The following is a 23,234-nucleotide window of genomic DNA, read 5'->3' as shown; positions in this document are numbered from 1 at the left end:
ACTAATTCTCATCCCTAGTGTGTCTTGGGAAAATATTCTCAAAGTAAGAAAACGTCTCAGGGAAAGACATCTAGGATACTACCAGTAAAATAATGGGGCCCCAAAGTAAAGATCGGATCAAAGTTTTGTTTTGTTTTTTAAATGAGAAGTTGCTGCTGAAATCATGAGGCACTTATTTTCCATCCTGTTATCCTGTTTTATTTTCTTTATAGCATTTATCACTGTATGTAACAATCTCATTCAATTATTTGGTCAATCCTTTGTTGTCCTAGCCGCACCCTGGAATGTAGTCTCTGGTCCCTTTTTTCCACTGGTGGAACACAAACAGTTAGAACATTTCCTGGTACATTGTAAGGGCTCAATAAATGCTGTATAAAACACAGTGGTAATATAAGGCACACTCTTTAGGGGAAAAAAGTGTCTAAGGTATACATTGCAAGCGTCCAACAGCATTTTTTAGTCATTCTTCTCTGCCTGGCACGTAGAAGACAGTTTCTTAGCTCCCTTGCAGTTGCAAAGGGCCATGTGACTAGTTCTGTCCCACAGGCTGGGAGCACATTAATGCATGTCACTTTTCAGTTGACGCACTTAAGATCCAGTGCTGGCTTCTCTGTGGCCCCTTTCCCTGCCACAGGGAACCCTGAAGCTTTGTGCTGTGTTGCCTGGGATGCTTTGCTCCCACACTGAACACGACCACCTTGGAGAACTGCCTGGATCTGCAGAAGATTTTGCCCAAGCAAGAGATCAACTTTGTTGGATCACGTCACTGGGAGTGTGTGCAGTGGTGTGCAGCATAACGGAACCTCTCCTGACTGAGAGTACTTGACAGTGAGTTTGTGTACTTTTTGAACTCTGTACCTATAAAGCCTGTGTGGTCATTCACAGATTCAAGGACAATGTATTGGGCATCTGTTATGGATAAGGCACACGCTAGGTCAAGGAATAGAAACAAATATAAATTAGTACTGCTTTCAAGGAGCTTGCAGTTTTACAGAAGAGATAAATTATGTACATAAGGAACTATAGTACAAGTCAAAAACTTGTGTCGAAAGTTGGCTACAGGTAAAGTATTATGGAAATCTAACTGAGATGAGTATGATAAAGACTTCTCACCCCAGAGCCTCATACGTATGGTAATTTACGAAAGTGAGAGGAACTGCTTCATGCTCATATGTGCCAGGGTGCCCAAGGTCAGGCTGCTGGGCGTGCTGCTGCCCCACGTTCTCATTTCTCTGTGAACCTCCACTCCAGACTTGTCATGGGTTGGACTGTGTCCCCCCAAAATTTATATGTTGAAGTCCTAACCCCCACTACCTCAGAATGTGATTTTATTTAGAGACAGGGTCTTTACAGAAGTAATCAAGTTAAAATCAGGTCATCAGAGTGGACCTTGACTCAATATGATTGATATCCTTACGTAAGGGGAAATGTGGAGACACGCAATGCACACAGGAAGAATGAACATCATGGTGGAGACCAGTGTGATGTCTCTACAAATGAAAGGATGCCACAGATTGACAGCAAACCCCCAGAAGCTACCGTGTTTCCCCGAAAATAAGACCTAGTCGGACAATCAGCTCTAACGCATCTTTTGGAGCAAAAATTAATATAAGACCTGGTGTTATTTTACTATATATAAGACCAGGATATAATATAATATAATATAATATAATATAATATAATATAATATAATATAATATAATATAATATAATATAAGTACTGGGTCTTATATTAATTTTTGCTCCAAAAGACGCATTAGAGCTGATTGTCCAGCGAGGTCTTATTTTCGGGGAAACAGGGTAGGAGAGAGGCATGGAACTGATTCTTCTTCACAACCTTCAATAAGAACGAACACTGCCAAACCTCAATCTTGGACTTCTAGCCTCTATAACTGTGAGACAATAAATTTCTGTTGTTTAAGCCACCCAGTCTGTGCTACTTTGTTGCAGAAGCCTTAGCAAACCAACACAAGCCTTAAACAGATGCATGCGATAGGGAAATGACTAAAAGCCTGTGACTACTCAGCCAACTCTATGCTCCAGCTGCCCATTATCTATTCCTCTTTCCTCCTCTTCACTAGCAACAAATCAGGTTGATTAGAAAAAGGTGGAAAGTAACCAAAACTTTCTGGCTATCAGTGCCTGTGGTGGAAAAAAGGAACCAAGCCTGGGGGTTCCTGAGTAGGTTATTTTCGGTCTCTGATTAAACTACTGGAAAAAAAAAAAGGAGAGGGGTAGAGAGGGTGAGGGTGTGTGTGTGCGTGTGTGTGTGTGTGTGTGTGTATAAGGTTATTCTTTGATTGCCTTATTTCCTTCTTCAGTGAATGTCTTTTAAGCATAGTTTTGATATTTTTCCCTGGCAACCAAATTTAAAAGAAAATCTAAATTTTAAAATGTTCTAAAATCTTTCAATGTGTATGTTTGAAAATGTCTCAAGTTTATGTGGGTTTATGTGTGTGTATAGCATTAATATGGTTTGCTTCATATTATTGCAGTGGATTTCTAACTCATTAACTCGGTGAGCCTTACACACACCAATACAGAGAGGTCCCTTTGGGCATGTTTCCCACTTTTGGTCTCTCATGCTCTTTTCCATATATGAGATGTGATCTGAAGTAATGGCACTAACTCTTAACATGGTTTGTAAAAGTGCTTCTGAAAGCAATTCCAAATGAGGAGGACCAAAATATTTAGAGTAACGTCAGCGTCTCTGGCAGAGTAAACTCTGCAGTCTCCCCTGATGACCACTTTAATGTGCAGCTCTCTTTAGTCACCTAAGTTCTGAATTTTTTAAAAAAATCTCACTAGTTTGTAGTCACAGCTAGGATTTTAAACATACCTTTGCCTTCTCCTAAAAGTAAGCCAGCCATTGCCAACATACTTATGGAGTGACAAAACGTGCGTTGCTTTGCTGGGCACCTTACACAATAGGTAAATGACACAAGCTCTGTCCTCCGGGGAGGATAGAAAGAATAATGGAAGGAATGGTGTTTCCATACATGCATATATTGATATTTAACTTCATAAAAAAATGCTCATCTAGAGATAAATAATTTCTCTTGAAGTTATGAAGTTTTACGATAAATCTAACAGGAAAAGGAAAAGGAAAAAGGTCATGGGGAGAATAACACTAATTAACACTTATGGCCGCACTTTCTATCTTCAAAGCATTTGATGAAATGTTAACTCATTTATCTTCCCAACGTTGCTGTCAAATTCAAAAAGCTTTAGACTGTTCTGATGTTCCCTCCAGTATAATTCCATATGATATGTGAACATCCATTTGATTTTTGCATACAAACACTACTGGAGTTCTGACAACCCACATGGTGTTTGATATGCAGTCAGCTCACAAACTTCAGTACAAACAACAGGTGGTACTTTCTGGCCATTAGTCCAAAGACTCACTCAGAATTTCAGGGTCTGCCCAGAAAAGATGATCCTTTAAGCACCTAACCATATGTTATCAAAATGGGCTCTTTCTATGTTTTCCTCCCTTTTAAGTCATGAACTCCTCAAGGAAAGGAACTGTGTGTTTTTTCATGTTGGTTCCAAGGATCACCTAGGCCTGTTGGCTCAGAGTGATGCTTATTATGAATTAGTTGAACAATAAAAATAAAATCTTTACTGAGAACCTCTTATTAAACTGTGAAGAATAAAGAGCATGTGGTATCCTTCCCGCTCTCTAGGAACCTGGCACAGAAGAGAAAGCAGGACTTACATACAGGAAACAGCTAGACACAAAACACAAAATATGACTAAGTGCCATGATGTGTGGCCCAAGGAATGTATGAGAGAGGAGGATTGCAGTGTGTGTGTGTGTGTGTGTGTGTGTGTGTGTGTGTCCTCTCTGCCCATTAACCCCACCGCCTTCCTTCGAGTTTATACATGTTTGTCTAAGCAACTTCTGACCTGCAATGAATTGCTACCATAGGAAAATGTTACACTTCCAAAAATGCTTAATATGGAAATTTCACTCATTTGAGAATTACATACATATTTTAAAAGTTTTTTCCTGTACAAAACAACACACACACACAGAACTGTAATGCTGAAACAGTCTAAATTAAAGTTGTTTCAGAACATTTTGAAGAAAAAGTAATACAGCTCCAAGCTTTAACTGAAATTTTGCTTGACTTTTATGAATTTGAAGAAAGTTTATTTCTGAAGAGAATTTAGTTTAGATTTTTCTCAAGGAAAATTTGTTTTTCATTCCTTTCCTTTGCATGTGAATTTAGTAGCAATTGTGGAAACCCATAGCCTCATTACACATTTGAATCTACTGTGCTTTTTCCCAGGTAATTCTGAATCTTGTCAGGACATTCTACAAGTACCATACCTTGACATGTCCAAATGGACTTCCTTACCTTCCCCTCAAACCCAAACCTCTTATTTTTCCCAGCTATGAAGCCCACTAAACCTGGGAGCACCCCTGGCGCTTCCCTCTCGCATGTCTCCATCTCATCTGCTTAGAATCTATCTATTCTACATCCTCCGTCCCACTGGATTCCTGCCTCCCTGACATCCCCACTTGCTCAGCTACGTTTCAGGACCAAGGTCAGTGCATCCACAGCCCTTGCACCCTACCTCACCCACGGTCCCATCTACTCCAGCCTCCAGAATCTCCCCTCTTCTTTCTTCACCACCTGTTATCAATTTATTGTCTCTAAGCCCCAAATATACCTTTTTCTGCCCTACCTCAAGATACTGGAACTGAACCCAATAAACATTTCTCCTTTGCGAGAGGGCTCGGTGTCAGGCCTTGTCAGTAGAGGGCGCTCGAGGGAGACTGCAAGAGGAAGATGCTTTTCTGCACAGCTCCCTTGCGGGTTATGCAGGAGACTCAGTGACGCAAACCCTCCCGTGAATTCCTCCCACTCTCCTACAGATGGCTTCCTGCTCACCAGTCCAGTCTGCCTCACCTCAGTGAGCTCCTCTGTCTTCTACTGGTCCACACTTGATGAATCACAGCCTGACAGCAGGGAGGGGAACTGCTTCCAAGTTTGTTCCTAACTTTCGTGCTCTCTGTCAGCCCTATAGCTAATGACTGCTTCCGGCATCGTATCCCGGTATTCTTGAGCGTTCCCTTTATACTTCTTCGTACGTAATACCTTTAACCAGTTAATAATTTTTATGCAGTATTCGGTTTTCCCGGTTCAAATAGCTTTTGTGGTTTTGGTCTCCTGACTGAACCCGAACTCGTTCACCACTTTCGTTCTAAATATAAATCAAATAATAAATAAATAAATATAAATCAAATCATAGAGACTGCTGCTAAAAACCTGCAGTGACTTCTCATCATATGTAACATTAAATCTAAATTATCTTTGGGTCCAAAAGAAGAGCCTACTTGGAGACTATAATCACCCAGTTGGGCTATGTCCATGGATCCGATGACCCAATAAAGATTAGAGATGAGCTGCGGCTTGCCTGTGCTCTTGCAGGACATGGCATTTGGTCACATGATACCAGGGGTTACCCTACTCACCCTTTCTAGTGCAGCTCACCTCAGCTAGAGCTGTTGGACCACAACACAGAGCACCCATTGCACTGCCTGCAAAGTTTCATGGTACCCAAAGGTAAAACAAACCCAGCCATAATAGTACTCAGGTTTTCCCATCATTCCAGCTCAGCCCAAAGGCCTTCAATACATTTCCCAAAATGAGAGATGAAAGTCACTGAAAGAATTCAAGGCATGTTTGACACAAACTTTTCTCCTTGCTTCAGTCTCAGAAATGGCAGGCTTTCTCTGTTTCATCCTAAAAGGCCTGCAGTCTCATGTCTGCCGTATCGCTCTCCCTTTCCCACAACCATCACCAATTCATCACATCCTTAAGAGCACTCCAGATTTATTTGTCAGGGCAGAGGACCCAGATTAAAAATGAAACAACTATTTCACTTGCTTGACAAGGGGAGACCCCGTCTGCCAAATTTCCATCCCTATCACTAAGAAACAGAACTTAAGGAAATAAATAATAAATGTGTTCCAACCTCGGGCCACCTAGGCTGGAATACTTATGGGCTTCTTATCTTACTGCAACAATTATTCCAGTTAATAGGTTAAGGGATATATATACGATTACCGGTAATCCTTTCATACCGCCATTGAGTACTTACTTGAGATGCAGAGCACACATATTTAAGGATTAGCTCCCCTCTTTCCTTACTCATATCCTCAGAGTGATACCACTTCCTGCTATCTTCCCTTGCAGAATAGAAATGAAGAATAGTTACACTACGGGAGTTATTACAATCAGGCTCTTTTATATCTTTAAGGCAATTACAGGCAAAGACAAGAGTGCCTAATGCACAGCATTTCCAGAATTTGTAATTTCGGCATCTCATCTTGCCAAGCCTGATAACATCCAGATGTTGCCCTATTGAAAGGTGTTAAATAGAATAAACCTCAAGCCAGAGTACTTCCATGTTTTATTTGGAGGGTTTCCAAAATGTAAAGTATATATTTTTTCCTTTAAAATATCAGAACTTCTGTGGCTTAGGAAGTAGTGTTCTGGTCTGCATGATGTCTTAATATCTAATAATAATAGCAACAGTAATACTTCATTTATTTAACAAACACATAGTGCTAACTATGCACTTTCCAAATAGCAGCTCATTGCATTCCCTCTGATACAACAACCTTCACCACAAATTTCTCCAGATTGTTATTTAATTCCAGCTGGACAGTGTAAAGCGCCACTTCTTCCAGGGCTATTTGCATGTAATAGGAAGGGAACTGACACTCACTGAAGACTTTGCCAGGACCTGGGATAGACAGTCCTCATAAATCCATGAGGAGAAGGTACTGTGTTCATTCACAGAGTTTGACTAAGAATTTAGGAGGAAAAAAAATCCTCAAGTCAACACTCATCAGTCACATTCTGGGCATATGTTACTGGGGAGACCTTTGGAGAAGGCAGGGCTTTTTCTAGGGTGGACTTCCCAGACTATAAAAGCCTTGCCACTCCACTCATTCAGAAGGTCTTTCTTTCCCAAGTGCCCGGTATGTCTGTGTGAGCCCCTGTACCCAATGCTCCCACAGTCTCACTGACACAGGCCCGGCCGTATGCTGGGTGCTGGCAGAAAGGAGGGCACAGTGTGCTAAGGGAGCGCTTAAGAAGGACATATAACCCAGCTCCCAGACATCAAGATATCACAAAGTCTAAGGAGTGACCTGATAAAATGAAAAAGTGCTGTGCAGCCAGGCCCTTTAGAACCTTAGTTCTTGCTGCTTTTGCCTCTGAGATTGTCCTTTCTCTTGAGTTGAATGTCTGAGGTGGAGGGATAACTTTAAAAGTCCAGGGTCAGATGCATCTCCTTACATTTGTCCTGTTCTAGAATTTTTTTTTTTTTTATTTAATGAGACCAGCATTCTCACTAGTATTTATCCCAAGAAGTGTCCTTATGGCATTCCCCAGCTCCTTTTAGGAGCCAGCATACAAACCTCTTACCCCTGTGCACCTGGATGTAGGCAGGGTCAGCTGTGCGCTTGTGAGTGAGAAAGAGAGATGCTAGTCTTAGAGGCAATCTCCCCTCCATAACTCGGAGAACTGGACAGTGTGAACAGCAACCTCTCCTAGGGAAACTGCGTCTTTCACCATGGATACAGCTCAAGGTCAAAGGGTGTAGGGTACTGCTCTCATGGAGCAGAGAGGAGAGTAGGGTCGCTGTCCAGAAGCAAAACTTAGGGGCTGTTCATAGCGGTAGTATCTAAGAATGTTCACATCAGTCAAAAAGCAGGTATACCAAAACCAGGCTACCACATGTAAGCCAGGCAACAGGAGAACAGCGAAACAAAGTAAGAAGGCTAAAGAGGTGGGAACCGAGAGGAGCTTATGTGTAGGGAGATTCAGAGCAGAAGGAAGGAAGGAGAGGCCTGAAGAAGCATGATTTACGGAGCCAAGGAACATACAGCTACAGAGGTCTGATATAGGATCTCTGCAACCAGGAGAGGTGCTTACTCTGAAGGTTTAGGAGGAGCCAGAAGGCAGCCAACACCTTCACTTCAGAGCTGGCAGGAGAGGAAAAATAATCGCTTACTCAATGGCTACTGAGTTTTGGCCTCTGCTGAGATGCTTCAGAGCAGAACACCCAGGCCAGAAACACCTGCCATGTTTGTTCATAGATGTATTACGGCTGCTGCCTTCCACCCTCCAAACAACTTTTTCTAAGCTACTCAGATCCACTAAGATCTCCACGTTTTCTATGGCCTCACAACAACCCGTGTGAGAGCAAGGAGTCTAGAATGAGGGCAAGGAGAAAACCATTCCCTTCCTATGAGCAAGCAAGCGAGCGAGCTAGTGAGAAAGAGAGAGAAAGAGAGAGAAAGAGAGAGAGAGAGAGAGAGAGAAGTTGAATGTAACTTAAAAAGTTTTTAAGAGCACATATTATTGGGGGACACAAAAATGAGAGAGATATTGCCCACCCTCCTTGGAAGAGCTCATAGAGCCCAAAGTGAAAAACAGATTGATAAAAATAATTGAAAAACAATCCAGGCCCTCATGCATTCAATCAGCAAACATTCCCTGCTTACAGTTTGGAGGTAAAAGTAAACGCCAAGTCCTGTGTGAGTACAGAGACACTAGTAGTCTACCAAGGAAACTCCAAAGGAAGTAGGAAGAAACTGAACAATCTAAGCTAAGGAAGCGTACGAGTGTGTCCTTGTATCAGGGTGAAGGTGAGAATTGGGATGACAAATGGCATTATATTCCAGCCCTTATAACATCCCTGTGAGGTCCATGAAGACTGAGCTTTCTGAGGGCAAGAACTATGTCCTACTCACCCCAAGATCTCAGTACTTGATACATAATAGTTAACAAATACATTTTTAACTAAACTGACCTGAGGTATTCCAATTCTCATTTTTTCTAATTTTACAGATGGCACCTAAGTCTGTAAAACAAGGTCTGTGAGGTTGCAGAGGGAGAACGTGTCAGAATGTTTGTTCCAGACATTCATCGCTTGCTCAGAAAAGGAAGGTAAAGCTTGCCAAATCAATAAAGTTTCTATCATGTATCCTCCCGTTGGATTTACAGAATGATTTGGTAATTCTGCTTCTCAAGCCTGCACATCTTGAGCAAACAAGGATGATTACGGGTGTCTTAGCCCATTAGGCTCTCTATCGGAAAGCTGCCAACGTTGTGAGAAGTCAGCTCTCTTCCCAGACATAGAAGGTGTGTCCAGGGAAATATTGCTTTGGTGTCTTCTAAGCCAAAGGAGAGCTTAAATTGTGACACCATCTACCTTTGGCCCATCTGACTCCTGTGCAGCTTTCTGCAGGCTACACCATGACAGTGGACAAAGGACGGCACATAGAGGTAACTTTTTAAGCATCACACAGATTCTACCACAGCCTGGGAGCATCATTCCACCAGACAAGAAATCAGCACTGGAGGCCCAACTGAGCTTCTCAATGGCGGAAAGTATTTGAATGTGCTGCCCGAGTAACCCAGGCTGACCCTGGGGACCTGCCTTTATTCATTAATAGCAGTTCCTGAGTCTTGCCAGTTAATAGAAGACACTCTCCAGAGACATGCACCATCACTCCTTATTTGGTTTTAGGGATCTTAATTGAAACCCAGAGACTTGGCATTTAAGAGGGTGGGAGGGTGGAGAAGAGGGAGAAAGCTAGCCGGGCAGGAGGTCAGGATGAGGGGGGGTGACAGAGGAAATGGTCGGACTGACTAAGGAGAGGTGAATGACAGAGAGAGAGAGAGAGAGAGAGAGAGAGAGAGAGAGAGAGAGAGAGAACAGAATGACAAGGCAAGGACAAAATACAGACCGGGAGAGGAGAGGCTGAGCGGAAACATTTTTCAAAGTGAGGCTGATTATTCCCTTTTCAGACATGTCAGTGATAGGTTTCTAATGCCGCTGATGCGGCTTGCCTCATATTCTAAGGGCTGACGATGGTTATTTCCTGAAGGACCCGCTGAGTGGAGTAGAGTGTGGGTGAGGCCAGCAGATGAACTGAAAGGAGAGGGGAGCCGCTTTTCAATTTGGAGAATGATTTTCAGGAAGGAGGGCTTCTACCCAGGAAGGAGGAGGTACAGCCGCTCCTCACAAAGCCAGCACACATTTAGAGCCGACTCCAAAGAATTGTCAGATCCAGTGTTTGTGGGAAATAATTTGAGGGTAATGGAGAGAAAATAAAGGCTTATATCCATATTATCATGCCCGCGCCTGCTCATTAAATCTTCTTCTGTTCCCTTCATTCTTGTTTGCGCCTCTATTTTTTTGCATAGAAAAAAAAAAAAAAACACACATAAGGGCTCACCATGTTTCCAGCAAAAAGAATAAAAATGAGTAATTTTCATAATATATTATTACATCAGGAAAATTTAAATTTCATGTTGTAAATCTTTTTTTTGTTCACTGAATATGCTGTCAATTTGAAGAACAACTGTTTGGTTCTCTCGACTTTATTGTGTGTGAGCTTAATTAATCACAATGGAATCCTATTCAAACTATTTTCCAGCCCAAGAGGCAATTGTTTCCTATAGCAAGATGTTTCCTTCTAACTAAGGATGGCACCAAAATGGAGAAAACATTAAAACCCTGATGCGCCCCTTAATGAACTCCATGCAAAGTAGCTATATTAATGTAATGGAGTTGAGATCTTAATTGCACTCGTGTTTATATTTGCAGCCTCCTTTTTTAAAGCCTTTTTATTTTACTAAATGATTTGAATGACGAGGTAGGAGAGGTTACATGGCCTGCTAAATAGAGATGGGTTTCACCACTACGCTAAAGGAGGAAAAATGAATCTGGGAGGGAAGACTGGCTAATTTAATTTCGTAAAGTAGGTTTTATTCTCAGTTGATAATGGCTCAAATTGCTCTGTGAAAGCAATCTTTCCAGAGCCAGAAAATGTTCCCTGAACGCTCAGAAAGAAGCATGTCCAAGAGCCCTTTTTGTTCCTCCCTATGACAACCATTAGCTGCCACTGAAAAACCTCCAGCTCCAGTGCCAAATCCTGTGCAAGGCAATTTAGACAGATGTATTCTCTGGCCTCTGATTGAAAGAACTGATATATGGTAATATACGTTTCAGCCAAACTTAGGATGGGAGAGATTGCACAGTGGGAAGTGGAGGGGAAATCCCCCATAAGACCTTATATAAAATAGACATTTAATTAATTAGTGCCTGATGAATGAATGAATGAATGAATGAATGAATGGGTAAAACTGTCAGGGCTTTTAGTTAGAGGATGAGGATGCTCCCCTCTCCAATCTTTTTCCTGTCCCTGTCATCAGACACAGACCCACAGGAAATATACTGCATTTGCTAATTAAAACTCATTAATGTGGATACTGGGCAAATAGTATACTCCCCTCCCAAACCTCAGCCAAGAGTTGTCCTGCCAGGTGCTGATTAGTTCTCTAGTTACACGGTGCCCTTCTGAGAAACTTCTCTTGGGCCTCAAGACTTAGAGTTAACTATTTCTCCCAAGAGCAATATTTGATTACATGGATACTAATAATTTTATAAACTCTTTGTTTGGGCTGCTGGGAGTTCAGAGTAAGTTCTGCAGACCACCCTCTACTGCCTGCCCTTCCCCAGGCAGGGAGATGATGTACTAGCCCCATCCTTGCCTTTATCCCATTGCCGCCTTCATGAGTTTTTCTAACTCCAGCTTGTTTATTTGTTTATATATTTAGAGCTTTTACAATATGGATTTTCGATAATCAGGTCCTTCTCTATGGAGAAAAAAAGAGAAAGTAAGAAGGAAGGAAAACAGATGAAAAAGACATAGAGTTGAGTTAGATTTTATGAAGCTTTCAATCATTCAAAAACATCTGTGGTTCTGCCATGAAATGCCAGGCACTGTACTAGCTGCTGGAGAGTCCATAGTCTAATAAGAGGGGGAAATGAGAACGCACAAATGATTATAAAACTTAGTCGTGTAGTTGTACTACGCAACTCTGAACAAAGTACCATGGGAGTACAGTAGAGGGCCACCGACTCCAGCTAGGGGAAATTACTATCTGCTCCACCAAAATGAGAAGGGATCTGCCAGGTAAAGAAGGAGAAAAAGAATGTCCCAAGCAGAGGAAACAGCTCAAGTGAAAGTACCAAGACATGACATTGTATGTTGTCCCCAAGACACCACGAGAATCCCCATTTGGCAAAAGTTTGGTGCTTGGGCGTGGGCAGACACTAGAGAGACAGAGCTTGAGAAATGAGAAGTTGGTCCAAGTCAGATGTGGGAAGGTGCAGAATGACAACATGTGGCGTTTAGAGGCTTATCCAAGGCAGCGGGAAGCCAGCAGCAATTTCAAAACAAGACAGCCACGTGGTCAGCTCTACTTTTTCGAAAGAAGTCTATTTGGATTGGAATGAAGAGAGGCTGGAAAGACTGATTAAAGAAACTTAAGTTCAGTGAGAAATACTGAGGACAAGAATCAAGAGAAGACATCCCTGTGGATATTTCTGAGCCAAGTGGCGGGGTTTATTAACTGACTGGACACAGAACTAGAGACAATGGTGCCCAGCTTAGGAGATGGAGGACTACATTAAATACAGACGACAGCCAGGAGGAGCACTAAGCCGGGATGGAGGCCAGGTAAGTGTGAGGAGCCAGCAGAACACCCAGGTGGATAGCAGATCGCTAAAAATACAGATCTGGAGCTTGGGGAAGGCACCAAGGTGAAGGAATTAGATTTGACATTTTCTAGCATATAAATAGTACCTAAAAATTACAGAGAAGATCAGATCACTCAGACGTGAGCATGTACGATACAGACAGGAGAGGATACGGAGCCTTGTAACTGGGAGTTATTTTTAATTTTATAAGGGAATCACCTTTTCTGGAGGTTTTTGAAAAGGCTAGGTTTTTATCTTCCTGGGGTACTGTAGGCAGCCATCCAAACAGAACTATCAGCCAGGTAATCTTGCAAATGAGTTCAAGTCAGTCTCCCAGGGAGGGCACTAAACTCATCAGAAGACCAGTCAGACATCTAGACTCCTTAAGTTTTGTTGGAAAGCACAATAACATTAGCAGGAGGCTGCCTCTCAGCGCTTGCGGAAAAATAACAAACACATAATGTCTCCCAGGGGCCCAACGTCATGCTTGGAAGAAGCAACAGAGGTAGGGAACTGGGCTATGGTCCAGGATGAAGTGGTGTCTTAGGCTGTTTAAAGCACATCAGAAACTATGAATGTTGCTTTGAAAAATGCAGAGAAGTGTCAAGAAGAAGTGGGAAGGAACAATGTTGGTGTCCAGAATGTAGAAACGTAAAAGAGAGGGACTCCAGCTAAATTTAGGTATAGATGAATGACACCAGAAGTCAGCATCATACAGTGTTTAAAGAACGAAGAGAACAAAGAGAGCGAGACAGAAAGGAGAAGGGCAGGGAAGAGAAAAGTCCTTGAAAGGGAATAGAACAGAAGAGCAAGGAAGAAAGTAGTCAGTAGAAGCCAATACTGCAGGTCTGATGGTGAGGGCAGGGGCCAAACTCACTGAAACAGTCAAAGACAGACAGTGACCAGAGAGGGCTGAGGGAGAGCAGAGATCAAGGGCAGGCAGGACTCCTTAGAGTCAAGGGTAGAGATATACAGTTGAATAGAAAGTAAAGGTTGCTGCTGAGTCAATACAGTTTTGATCTGGTGCAACAGACGTGAACTCAGAAGCCCTGGGCTCAAACACTGAGCTCTGTCAGACACTGACCGTGAGAAGATGGGCAAGTGTCTTAATTCATTTGGGTTTCCATTTTCTCCTTTGTAAAATAGGAAGGATAATATCAACCTTTCTAGGATATTTCAAAATTCAATGACATGACAGATATGAAAGTCTGGACCAGGCATACTGTAAGTGCTACATAAATGTTTTTATGACTAAACAAATGAATAAAGGCTAGATTGCGAAGGACTTTGCTGATTTTGGTTGAAACTCAGGTAAAATCCAAGAGGGTCAACCAAAGCCCTAGGGAGGGAAAGAAAAAAGAAGTAATTTACATATGTTATGGGTTGGGTTGTGACCCCCCCACCATCACCAAATAAAAGATCTGCTGAGGTTCTAACCCCAGCACCTCAGAATATGACCTTATTTGGAAATAGGGTCTTTGTAGATTTAACCAATTTCAAAGGAGATGATTAGGGTGAGACCTAATGCAATATAACTGGTGTCCTTATATGAAAGGACACTGACAGGCACAGAGCTGATGGGACGACACGGGAAGAACGCTACATGAAGACAGAGGCAGAGACTGGGATTATGTTACCACAAGCCAAGGAACACCAAGGACGGGCAGCCACCTCCAGAAGCTGGAAGAGGCTGGGAGGGTTCTCTCCTGCAGGCTTCAGAAGGGGCACGGCCCTGCCAGCACCTTGATTTTGAACTTCTAGTTTCTAGAACAGTGAAACAAAAATCTCTGTTATCTTAAACCACCCAATGTTTGGTACTTTGTCACCGCAGCCCTAGGCAACGAATATCACATCTAAGTTCAGAAAGGGATCAAGTGGGAGGTGGAGACCCAGAGTGGACTGAAACCTGACACCAACACGAGGTCTTGAAAGGCAAGAGGGCCTTGCGATGCTGCCTGTTGGCACTACTCAGTCTTCTCTTGATGGCAGACAGTAATGTGCCAACAACCCGGGTGTCTGTGGGGTGAGGGTGGGCCAGGGAGGAGGAGCAAGAAGGTGAAATGGTGAGGCAAGTCCCAGGCAGGACAGTGGCTGGGTTGTACAGGGTGATTTTCTATGAGAGAATAATCCATTCTCTTTGTCCAGCTAATAGAGACATAGCAACATACATCAATGGGGAACAAGACAAATATAGGATCTGGCGCCATTCATGTCCTTTTAAAAAAGAAAACAATCATAGCCTTCACATTATTTTGGCCGAAAACTCAAAATAGAGACATTTGTCATGTTTACTTACCGAGCTACTAATAAGGCACACAGAGAAACATTTATAACAGAGAGATATTTGAAAGCTTAATAAGAAAAGTTTAACTTTTATGCTGTTTGAGAATGGGTTTATCCATCTGGTGGAAAGGGGGAAGGGAACGTCATGTACCGAGCGCAACTGGGTGCCAGGCTCTGGCTCAGCATGGGACACAAGCACCTCATCTACTCTGCTCAGTGGCTCTGCTTTACAAAGGAGGAAACGGCAGCTCAGAGGGTTAAGAAATGTGCCTAAGCCGATGAGATCCAGGCCTGGGACTTACACCCTGATAAGCCTGACTCCAAAAGCAGGCGCTCTTCCCCTCACCATGGGTGGAGCTATAAGGGTACAAACTAGAATTCAATCTCTCAGGCACCTGAAAAGTCAGCAAGAGAAATGGACTGAGGTGGGATGAAAGGAGACCATGAAAGGGTCGTCTGGCAGCCTGTCCCACTCAGAGCCCGGAGCCCTTTTGGGCCCTCGGTCAGCTCCTGGCCCATCTTTAGGTCAAGTAGCCATTTGCTGTGTGTGTGTGTCTGTTCTTGAGGAGTTGCCAGTTCTCCACTGGGCCAGTGTACAGCTGGGTGATGTTCGGGGGCCACCTGGGCTTCACTGGAATTGTCCCATTGTCCAAGGACCCAACTCCACCCCCTGGAGACCTCTAGCCCTGCCCCCAAGATAGGTGTATGCTCCTCACATCCTGAAGAAGCTCATTATAATCAATGAGCTGAATAGTGAAACAGAAATTATAATTGACACTTTGAAGCATTAATCTAAGCACAAATTAATATTCATCAACATCTGCTATTTGTTCAGATGAATGTTTAGCTTAAACAAAAAAATAGCATTCTTCCTACCCTGAGACAACCTGTACCAAAGAAGGTGGAGTCTGCTCAGGTCTCCTGTGTGTAGCCAGCAGGAGAGGCTGGCTCCCTGCGGAGACACATCGGTGACAGTCCTCCCAGAGGGACCCTGAATAGTTTTCAAGAAATCATTTTTATGTGGCCATTTTTTAATTCCAGACTTTCAAGACACTGCGATTCCTCTCAGAAGGGAAGGCGCAGTAAGGTGGGTGATATTTATTCCAGCTCCATCTTTGCAAAAGTTGCTCCCTGTTGTCTGCCATTCGATCATCATCACTGGGGCAGGAGGAATGTCGTCGCTGGAATATTACTAGCTAAAACTCCAAATGTGTGTGGAGAGGGGCTCACAGGGGAGCAGGACGGGAGAATGGAAACGGGGTAGGTATAGCTCCACGTGGATGGAGAATGAAGCAATTACATGGCAAAAGCCTGCCCTGTGACAGCCAAGGGGAGTTCGATGGAGTACCATCGGAAGTGTCATTGAGTCAATAACATCTTTGGATCAAGGGAGTACTTTTTAGGTCATAACCAAGCTAACGGTTGTTCTCTTCCTGCCAAAAAGCCAGAGAAACTTTTGAAAGCCCTCCCACAACTACAGCCAGGGCAGATCTGAGAGATATTTAGACACATAATCTGTTCCCTAGGTAAAAACGATGGCTTTAAAAAGCCCTTTGGAGGATGTCTTTCCTTACATTTCAATGCTTTTCCTCTCTCTGTGTCCCAAATATTTGAAACACAGTCACTAAAATGGTAGGAATATAGTTAATGAAGACAATAAACAAATCAAAAGATGAAGTTTCACATACTTTCAAATAAAAACAAAACCCCTGTGAGGGTTGCATGAATTTCATAGCCTGCCATGCCTGTGTTGAGTCGTGATGGAGTGATTTTACAGAAGTTTATACACTATCAGAGGCAGGAGTCTGTACTAGTTACAAGCAAGCACTTTATAGTTAGACGATGAGGTCACATTCCAGCTTTGCCACTTATGACATGTGTGACCTCAGGCCACTTAGCCTCGCTGTGTCTCACTTCGATCATTTGCCAAATGGGAGAGCTACAATGATTAAGTGAGTTGAAACGTGTAAAGCATTTGAGACTGTTTCTGCCACCTTGTAAATAACTCTGAGCTATTGTCATAAACTCAGTCATGGAAGGTGTGTATTAGAAAACCTCTGGTAATTAATGAATTGAGGTATAGAGTGAGTGAGCCCAGGATGGAACTGGTCAGTTTATTAAATCCAATGTATTCATTTGTTGAAGTTCTAAAGCAAGTGTGGTGTCTGGACTTTAGACAAGGAATTCATTCAAAGGTGAATCCCACAAAGGGAATACAGCAAAATAGAGCAGAGATGATATTTGCGCCCCCACCACCCATATGATGGACACAGCTGATGGAATCAAATGCTGTCATGACGCGGTCATGCCCCAGGGATCAGCTGGGATCCAGAGGGGCATTTGAGGGTGGGGAAGGCCGTGGCAGCTGAGACAGAAACAGTCTCTGCTCTCATGGGGTCTGCTTTTTCCTTGAACAGAGAGATAGATAACTAATAAAGTAATGAATGTACAAACGAGAATTACATTAAATAGTGACAAGCTCAATGCAGAGAACCAAAGAGACTGATGTGATAGACACCAGAGATCCAATTAAAGCTGAATGGTCACAGAGGCCTCTCTGAGGAGGTAACAACGAAGCTGAGGTCTGAGTGAGAAGAACCGGCCATCCCTGCACAGACTGGGGGCAGGGGGCCCAAAGGCCCAAGGAAGGAGCACATTTGGAGAATTCGAGGAACGGAAAGAAAACCAGGGTGGCTGGAGTGAAACGGATGAGAAAGCAGAGTAAACAAGAAGTGAGAAAAGTAGGCAGGAGGCAAGACACGTAGGGCTCTATAGAGCAGCAAGAAACTTGGAATTCATTCTGAAGTGCAATAAAAGCCATTGGAGATTATTTTTGTTATCGACTAACTTTTAGAGCCGTGTTTGGTTCACAGAAAAATTGAAAGGAAGGTGCACAGGCACAGCCTCCTTCATTATCAACATCCCACCAGAATGGTACCTTTGTTACAACTGAACCTACACTGACACATCATTATCGCCCAAGTCCATTGTTTACATTAGAATTTGCTCTTGGTTTTGAACGTCTGTGATTTTAGACAAATGGACAATGGCATGTACCTACCACGGGGGCGTTTAAGAAGAGGTGTGCTGTGATATGATTTATGGTTTTACAAGATCGCTCGGGGGCTGTGTGGTAAGCAGATTCTGACACGGTCCCAATGATCCCACTTCCTGATTGTTATGCCCTTTGTAATCCCCTCCCCTTGAGTGTGCTCTGGACCTAGTGACTTGCTTCTAACTAACAGAACGTGGCAAAAACAACAGGGTGTCACTTTTACGATTTAGGTTACAAGAGCCTGGGACTGGTTAGTTCTCTCTCTCCTGCCCTCCTCCTCATCCTGATAAAGTCAGCTGCCATGTTATGAGATGCCCCTTGGAGAGGCCCATGTAGCAAGGTACCAAGGGAGGCCTCTGGCCAATAGTCCAGGAGGAACGGAAGCCCTGATTCTAACAGCCCCTGAGGAAGTGAGTCTTGTCACTCGACTGATCTAAGAGACAGATGCTTCTTAGTCACTCAAGCTTGAGACCCATCACCAGATGATGCAGCTGAGGGGTGTCCAGATTCTTAACCCCACAGAAACTGTGAGATAATAAACATTGCTGTTTTCAGCCAGTAAGTTTTGGGGGTAATTTATTCCAGTAATAGATAACTAATACAGACTTCTGTGTTGAAAATGGATTTAAGAGAACATGAGTGGAAGCAGGAAGACTGGTGGACATTACAGTAGATGGGAAAAGAGGTTATGGTAACTTGAATTATGACAGAGGTAGATGAGATGGAGAGAAGGGGACAGATTCCAGGTGCACTTTGTAGAAAAAGTAAGCATAACTTGCTATTGTAATAGACACTACCCTGGGGCAAAGGAAGGAAATAAGACTAAAGGAGTTTTAGCTTGAAAAACTATGTGTGTACAGAGATGGAGACAAAGGAAAGACGTTTGAGGGTCAAGGGTTAATGTCAAGCTTTCTGTTTTAGTCATATTGAATTTGAGATCGTGCTTACTGAATACTTACTGGAGAGATAAAGTGGACTCTTGGATAATTGGATTTAAGAGTCTGGAGTTCTGGGAAGAGATCAGGGCTGGAAAGCCATGAGAATTTATAGGTGACATTTCGAGTCATGCTACACAGGATGAGACCCTTTAGGGAGTGTATCAGTTCCATTGCTGCATAACAAGCCACCCTCAAACTTAGTGGCATAAAGGAACCATTTTATTATTCTCTCAGGCTCTCTGGGTCAAGAATTTGGACAGAACATGCAGAGGCTATGGTCTGCCAAAGAACCCTGCGATCCTCAGCTGGGCAGTGGTGAGAATATTGCAGAAGGCTTTTCTAGAAGCCCAGGCTTTCTCACAGGAAGACCTCCTCACCCTGGCAGCTCAGGACTGCAAAGACCAATGTCCCAGGTGGAAGCTTCATGGCCTCTTCTGTTCTAGCCTCTGGTGTTAGGAATCATTTCTTCTGCTGCATTACAAATGAGTCACTAGTTCAATCCAGATTCAAAGGGAGGAGACATAGATACCACCCCTGGATGGGGGGAGAGTCAAAGAATGTATAGACATATTTTAAAACTACCACAAAGAATTAATATAGATAGAGAAGGGAATACTAAGGAGAGCCCTGGGGGCATTCCAACATTTATAAGTTAAGCAGAAGAGGAAGGGGCAAAAGAGACTGAAATGAAAGTCAGTGAGGTAGGAAGAAAACCACTGGGTGCGTATGAGGTCATAGAAGCCAAGAGAAGGATCTGTTTCCATAAAGTAGGAGATGCCATTGTGCTAAATGCTTCTGAAAGGTAAAATAAGCTCAGGACAGAGAAGGCTGGGTTTGATAACTGAGAGGCACTGGTGAGTGACAGAAGCAATATCTGTGAGGTAGTTGGACAGACGCCATCTTAGATTGGGCTGAAAAGAGACTGTGAAGGAAGGAAAGAGACATCAACCATAAGCTGACAGTTGTGTATGTACTTGTATAAACAAGTCACCTTCATGACCCTAGGAAATCATAAAACCACAGAACCTTGGATTTAGAAGGTCATTGGGTGCATATACTTGAACATTTCTGATCTTAGGGAGCTCATTAGCTCTCACAGCAGCTCATTTTATCATTGCTAGGAAAGTTCTTTCTTCCACAGAACTCACTTCTGGCACCCATCTGTCTTTATGTGCCTGGAACAGCCTACAACCAGTCATGTGCCACTCCAGGCCCTTTTCTCTAGATGAAGCATGCATGCTCAATGCCTCGGATTTCCAGACACTTCCTGGTCTCCATTGCTCTCTCTTGCCTATACTCAAATTTGTTCCTGTCATTCCCACAGTATGGCATTCAAAACCCAACTCAATATCCTGGGTGCTCTTTGAAGGTGGCAAACTCTGGGCTAACTATTACCCCTGCGGCTATCTTAGGTTTCTGTCTCACTCCAGTCTCACACTATGGAAACCAAGACTCACCAGCTGCTATCCACACTGACTCTTAATCACCATCACAATTTATAAATATCCAATAATATTTGAGGCAATAATCTCAACAGATTGCTTTCCATAGCAAAGCTAGATGCTGTCACATCCAAGTGCACTGAAGAAGAAGCTAGAAAGAGGAAGCTTTTGATCCCACCTCATGCACCTTGATGCTGTATTTTTTTTTTTTTTCTTTTTCATAAAGATGAAACACAAAGGAATAAGGAAAGCCTCCTGAGGACATTGGAGACCTAGGTCAGTCTGGGCGATCAGGACCTCTGAATGGATGAAATGAGCTTTGTGTCCAAGAGGGAACAGGGAAATCCTGAACCAGTGCCCTGACTTACCGGCCTGAATACCCTGGAGGGCTTCCCTTCTCTCCTTCCTCGGTATGCAAAATTTATAAGAAAAGAAATCAAATCAAAGATCTCCTTCCAAAATCCACTCACAATGCCTCTGTGCTAGCTTCTTTAAAAACTGTATTTCTCCTATTTTTCCTCTGAAACTGTTTGTAAGTATTTCTAAGCCATTTAAGTGACCATTCAGATCTCTAGCCTATTTTTCTACTTTAAAAAGAGGTTAGGAAAGCTGCCTGGCCCTAGAGAGACAAAAACCCAGGAGAGTGAGATAAGAAATCTTTTGGCGAATTCTAACAATCTGTCAGTATAGCATGGGTATGTGCACCTTCCCCCCACCATGTACACACTTACAGGCAGGGCAAAATAGAGGCCCACTGGTCTGGACAGTACAAAACAAATCACCTTTTGTTCTGTACTGGTCGCTGTCAGTGTGGAGAGTCTGGGCAAAGTGGGTGGCTACTCTTCTGTGCAAGATGCAGCAGAAGCCTCGTTACCCCCACCATGATCTGCCCTCCTTTTCTTCCTCTCCTCACGAGCTTGAACGACTCTCTTTGGGTAGGAGAAATAAAACATAAAAGTATACCAATGAAATATTTATTGTGAGAGTCTTTGTTCCAGCTCTTCTGGTTCAGGGTCTAATAGACTCATTTAGGACTAACGGGAGGTTTAGACTCTCCTCCAAGTCTATCAACCACTATCCAAACTCAGAAGGTTGGGTGTACCCTGAGCAAAACTGTACCCTAAGCAAACTGTGCATTTTTACAAGTTTAGTAGCTTGGCACACTCAATATAATAACTATTACGGGCATTCCATGATGCCAGTCCCTCCTCATTTTGTGGAGGAAAGAGATGAAACCATGGTCCTTGAATTCAGACAGTCAGGAAAACTATTCCAGATTCTTTCACATTCTAGATTTTGAACTTGGGTCAAGTTACATAAATCTTTTGAGCCTGCATTTCCATAGCTTTAAAATGGAAATAAAAGTGCCTCTTTGTGGGTATATTCCTGAGAGTTAGGTATATTCCTAAGAATGGCTCTCCTGATAACATCTGGCCCAAGATCCAAATCTACAATGTGAAAGAATTGTGAAGTAAATGGTTTCACTTCAACTCGGCATTATTATTACCTCTGATCTAGTGAGCAACATATTCACTATATCAATGATGACATGATATTATCCAAGAAAGCACCTTTCAGTAACTTCATAGAGTCTGGTATATAACAGGTGTTGCATAAATTTTAGTTTCCTTGCCTTTCTCTTCTTTTAATCCATCCAGTTTGGGGATGGATTACAAACCTTGCTTAGATCATGTCACTCCCCTCATTGTAACCTGCAGTCACTTCCCAGTGTACAGAAGTTAACACCCAAATCTTTGCATTACCCGTCTCTCTCTGACTTACCTTTATCTGGCCATACCTTTCCCAGCTACCAAAAGTGAACCCTCAGCTCCCATTATCTGCACACTTGCACTGCCCAGTTCCTCTCCTTTCTTGCACACCTCTGTGCTCGGGTTTGCTTGTGGACGTGCCTCCCCTGAGGACACTATCTTCACCCTTCTCTGCCAATTCAAATGCTGAAAATCCATCAAGAGCCAGCTCAAATAATTCTCCTCCCTCAAGACGGCAAGAAGAGATCCCTCTTTCCTTCCTAAGTCGTGCTCAGGACTAATTGTACTTCTCATAAGCTACTTCACAGAGGCTAGCTCTTGTTGTTGTTTCTCCACATGTGTGAAAGTCTGAGACTTCCAAAGAAAATGATGCCAAAAAGGAAAATGGAAATTATTTTCCATCGGATGTTCACCTACTCCAAAAATTTTTAAACTAATGGGATCTTTATCAGCCTCCAAATGAATCCATGGGTGTGGCTCACAGTCATTGTTATGAGTATAATAATGACCATTGTAACAGAATGCTGAATCCACACGCCCTGGGTGTGTGTACATCCCTGGGCCCAGGTAGAGTTCTGTGGATGACTAATTACTGCTTCAGGAGTCTTCAGCTGGTTCAGTCTAACTTTCACCTCCTTGGTAAGCACTCCACAATTCTAGCAGACTGATTTGGGAGCCCTACACCACTATTACAATACCTTGAGTATAACTTTACCAAAGCACTTGACACAATACCCTGTGAAATTGATTAATTGCCTGTCTCCATGAAGAGATTGCAAATCCCCTAAGAGTACATACCATATATTATTTGACATTATATCTACCACATCAAGAATGGTACTTGGCATGCTTTCAAAAAATGTTAATTGAATAAATGAGTGACTGAATGCATGCGTTTCTGCCTCTAGGATTTAAATGCAGGAAATAATGGCTACTGACAAATAGCAGTCAATATCCAAAAACAAAGCCCATGACATTACTCCATTTCTTCTGTCACCAAAAGCCTTAACTTTTTAGCCTGTTTTACTACATTATTAAATGCTTTCAGCCACCTGTAACAGAAATCTCAATTCAAAATGGCTAGACCAATGAGGAAAAATCCTTCTCATATAACAAAATATATCCTAAGATAAAGTGACTCCAAGGCCCCAGGCACGAGCCATCC

The sequence above is a fragment of the Rhinolophus sinicus genome, linkage group LG04, assembly GCF_036562045.2.
Source record: "Rhinolophus sinicus isolate RSC01 linkage group LG04, ASM3656204v1, whole genome shotgun sequence".
NCBI lineage: Eukaryota > Metazoa > Chordata > Mammalia > Chiroptera > Rhinolophidae > Rhinolophus > Rhinolophus sinicus.
The sequence above is the reverse complement of the archived record's forward strand: the minus strand, read 5'-3'. Positions refer to the sequence as shown.